The sequence below is a fragment of the Nanorana parkeri genome, unplaced genomic scaffold (assembly GCF_000935625.1).
Source record: "Nanorana parkeri isolate BGI_ZX_2015 unplaced genomic scaffold, ASM93562v1 scaffold1070, whole genome shotgun sequence".
In the NCBI taxonomy this organism is placed as follows: Eukaryota; Metazoa; Chordata; class Amphibia; order Anura; family Dicroglossidae; genus Nanorana; species Nanorana parkeri.
Window position 1 is genome coordinate 255,996 of NW_017307338.1, and position 5,068 is coordinate 261,063.

Below are 5,068 nucleotides of genomic sequence, written 5' to 3' on the forward strand. Positions count from 1 at the left end.
CATTGTTTGACTACAGCATAATAATAATTATTATGCTGAGGGCAAAAATTCTTGCACCGGCCCTGAAGGTGAAGAGAACCCCTCCTCTTTCCCTGCTGCTCCACCCATAGGGCTTGTGAGTGGCAGAGGGCGGCCCTTCCCTCCTTCCGTAGCTCCTCCCGGGCTGGTGATTGGCAGGTTGTGGGCACCGGATCTGCAGGGCACACAGGCTGAAGACGTACTTTAGAGAGGAGGAGGCGAAGGACCAGACGAGGAAGGAGCCTCCACTGATCAGTGAGTGCGGGGAGCGGCCGGAGTGGAGGCCAGTGAAGAAAATCCATCTTTTTAGACTGGCTTCTAGGAGTTAATTGGATTGGTTTATTTCTGTCACATGATCTTCCTCTTTTCTGTGCTGTCCATTCGCTTTACTGTTTTTATGTTCTATTTTCTGATCTTTTATAATGGATCTTCCTGAGAGAAATATCAAATGTGACACAAGAAAATGTTAAGGGGGAAAATAGCGGTCTCTAATAATAGCTGTGGTGATCTCTAGCGATCTCCTGTAATAGCTGTGATCTCCTGTAATGGGAGGGGGGGGGGCAAAATGCATCTTCACCAGAGGACCATACACTTGAATGTTCCCCCCACTGTCACATACATTTATGATCATTGTTTAGTTCTCTAGATCTTTTCTTTTATAGCACTGTCATATTCCCTGGCACTTTATCAAGACAACAGAACAATTGATATAAGGGTCAAAATCATTTCTGAACAGGGGCCCGCCTGTTCAGAAATGAGCAGTGGTTTCCTGATCTGCAACTAGTTTTGCTAGTTGCAGATCAATTGCTAGTTTTTCAGGCCATTTACCCATAAAACTTTGACAACATAGACAAGCCAAAGTACGCCTTTATTAATGTGTACTAAATAATTATTACCAGTAATCACAGTTCTGTTAATCATTTTCTTTTATGTTTCCTGTTTTTGAAGAGTAGAATAGGATAGATTACGCGTTAGACAATTTTATACATGATTATTATAAGGTTAAGGTATTTTCCATGTGTTTAGTTGGAGCACCATCTAGTGGACAGTCACTATGAAAATACTTGGTGAAGTAATTTGCTCATAGTCGCCAAAGTATCATTTATTTTTTTTACATTTTATACACATATATATATAATTTTTTTTCTTTCTGGCATTGCTGTCATACCAGCATTTTTGCTTGGCTTGCACCTGTGTTATGTTTTTCTGCATCATCCCTACCAATGTCCATTTTTTTCTAAAAATCTTAGGACATAATTCACCACAGAGACTATGGGGCTGGCAATCTTGGCAGTTTCTCGGATTAGGTCTAAAGTTCCTCTCACTTGCCTTCTATATAGAAGTTCAAATGTTGAAGAACCTGTTGAAGAACCTGTTGACTCCTGGGGCACCTCTCTGTAGACAAACAGCATATATTCCACAAACATCCTCAGCATTTGTTTCCCATTGAAAACATCTACAACAACAAGTCGCATTGAAACATCCTTACAGGCCATTCTTTTGTAGGTGGCTACAGTTTGTGTCATATGTATTTTACTACAGAGAGACTGCTGGAAATTGCTAGTGGCCCAGTTATATCCACCACCACCCTCTTTAAAGGTTTATCAATTACAGGCAATGATTGCAATGGAGCCCTGTTCTCCTGCCTTGCCAACTTGCTGACAGGTGACACAGGACCTACAGTATTTGGTTATGTCTGTAAGCAGGTTAGGGTAGAACAATTCTGCATCATTAGGGGCTTACTTTTATTGATTCCCATTAGACCTCCTAAGGGAATTTAATGCTTTACCTTCAGCAAGGATCCTCTAAAAAAGGCTGCTTTTTGACCATCCTGGCCTCACTGCCTTCAGTGGACAGATACTCTGTATACAACGTTCCATTGTTCTTGTAAACCTTTGTTTCACTCCCTCTACAGTAGGACTGCAAACTTGGCTTCTGAATCCTTCTAGACTTGTGTCAGTTTGAAGTGCTTGCTCAAAGGCCACACTACAGAGGCTGAGTCCACTGGGTCAGAGAAAGGAAAGTAGTGTGGCTGCCATCCCCAATGTGCTTGCAATGTGGCAACTCCCTGTCTCCTTCCATAGCAGAACTGTGAATCTCCAAACAACTTCTCTCCCTCTGTCCATTCCCAAGTTGCCCAGATGTCATACATATTTGCACAGTAGCTTGGTATGTCAAGAATACCCAGATCTGTGCCCAGCAGCACCAGTGTGCAAATCTCATCCAAGACTCCAACCTCTACTATCCCACTCCATGCCCCTATTGTTGAAAACCTACTCTACTACTGCACAGGGTACACGTGAGCTGGTTCCTCCAACTCCTGTGAGAGCAAGGAACTTCTCTGAGATGATGTTCATCCACAAGCTAAGGCAGTGGTTCTCAACCCTTCTAGGGTCGGGACCCCTTGGTAACATTTGCCAAGTTGTGGTGATCCCCAACGGTAAAATTTAGGGATGACCCGGCTGCTGCAGTGACATCTGGTGGCGTGGCGGGAGAACTGACACTGCTGCGCTAGGAGAGGGCTGAGGAGGACTCTCACCTAGCACAGCAGAAATCACGCAGCGACACACAAGTTGAGAACCACTGCTTAAAGGAGACAACGAATCCCAGAGAAATAGAACAAATCGCAGCAATAGTCCATTATACTATAATGTTCTATTGCTGGGATTTGTAGTCCTCTGTAGCTGGTGGTATTCTGCAGTGTGCTGTATAATGATTATACGGCGCAACGCAGAATAACACCAGCTATAGAGGAATACAGCAAATCGCAGCAATAGTACATTATACTATAATGTACTATTGCTGGGATTTGTAGTCCTCTATAGCTGGTGTTATTCTGCGTTAGGCTTACCTGAGAAGATTGTGAGACTGTGGATATAACAGTGTTATGTACGCCGTCAGAATTAAAAAAAAAAACATCGGAATGCATAGCTAGATTCCTATTGGCTATTTCCCTTTGCAATAGCCAATAGCAAACTAGCTATTGCATCTGCCCTCTGCTGCTGTCAATCACTAGCAGGGGACCCAATGGAGAACTGCAGGTCCCCCTCTGTTGATTGGCAGCAGCAGAGGGTGGGCGCAATAGCTAGCTTGCTATTGGCTATTGCAAAGTGAAATAGCCAATAGGAATCTAGCTGTGCATTCCTATGGGGTTTTTTTTTTCTGACTGATGTCAGAAAAAAATAAAAAACCAGAGCAGAGAAAGGTTTAATCTGCTCGATCGAGCAGAGTAAACCTTTCCGGGGAGAAGGTTTTTCGTTTTTTTTTCTGATTTACGACCGCCAGCGCACCCGATGTCAGAGAAAAGAAAAAACAGCAGAGAAAGGTTTACTCTGCTCGAGCAGAGTAAACCTTTCCTGGAGCCGCTAGGCGACAGCTGGCAAATAGTAATTTTGAGAACCGGTTGAGAACCGCTGAGCTAAGGGCAAACAAGTGTGACTTCTGCACCGCTGTCTTAAAAGCCAGAGGGGACACAGAGCACCACCCAGCGGGAAGGAGAGAAACTTTCAGGAGGCCGAGGGGGGCGGGGAGGAGAGAAACTAGAGATGCACCACATTTTCAGCAGAAAAATGGTCCTTTCTGCCAAAGTACCATTTTCAGCGGAAATGCTCAGTGGCCCAAATTTCAGTGCATCCCTAACGGTAATCCATTATGACAGAGAAGAAGAAAATTAACCTACTAGGAAGTGATCGGCAAAATTGCACATACAAGTTTTAAGAGTGACCTGTAAAAGAGTAGCCCCAAAAACTCTTAAGTCCGATCCAAACATTGTGTTCAAGAATGCAGATTATAGTGGCTGTATACTTATCCAAAATAAAACTGGCTATCTCTTAGAAGACAAAAGGATTTTAGAAGACAAAACATAATACAAAACATTGGACTTTGACCCCACTGAGAGTTTTTGTAGAGAGCTTATTAAACATGGTTTTGATAGGGATAATATTACCAAGAAAGAAAAAGTTTCTTGTTATAAAATAAAAACAGACATCCCACACTTCTATTACTTCCCAAATATCCAGAAGTCTTTATACCATCTGCCTTCTGGACCTTGTAATTAAGGTATGTTTGGTATAAACAAACCGGCATGTTAGGTATGTAACTATGTAACTGTTTGGCATTTTCCCATATATTAGTGTAACCACTTTTAATGAAGGTAACTCCATTCCAGCAACAATTATAGAATACAAATAGCGTATGGATCTGGTAGTTAAAATAACAGACTTTAAGATGTTTATTGCTAAAACTATTCCTCATGCTTGGTCATTTATGACAGGCTTCATCAGGAGTCCCTTGAAGAACCTGGCTAATAGATGTTTAGGACATCTTTTCTTTGCTTCTAGCTTGGACTATTTCCTGTCAAATGTGTTTCAAAATTGGTCTCTGGCTTACCAAGTGTGTCACCTTTCCCTGGCTGCCCACCACAGACATAGGATTTAAATTTGACTGTTTCTGTTACAGATGTGCACATTCTGGGGAAGATGTGTGGCACTATGTGATTATGACTCCTCCATTCATTCCACATAGGGATTCATCACACCTTATTATCATTACAGGAAGGACATAGCAGTACAACAGATGCACAATACTGCATGCTGGTAGATTCTATACTGTACATTAAACAAGTTTTTGAGCATTTAGAAACCGTTGTTCCTTCCTCCAGGGGGTAGAACAACAGCTAAAACTCGTTCTTCTGCTGCATACAAATGGCAGGGGGCAGGGCTCAGTACAAATGTGACTCCTGCACAAAAACTGAAATGTAACAGAAAAAAACAGAACAGAAAAACATTTGCAATAGCCTACTGCAGGGCTCAAAATTTCAAGTCCTGACCTACTAGCCAAGCCTTCAAAGTTACTCGCCACCAGTTGCCCTGCATAACACAAACAAACACACACAGGGCACAATGCACACACAGCACAACACACATACAGCCACAGCACAACGCACAGGGCATTACACATACAGCACAACGCACAGAGCATTACACATACACATTTCATCTGAAATTAATTTTTAGTCTTCGCACATGTCTAATAATATGCGTGTGTGGGG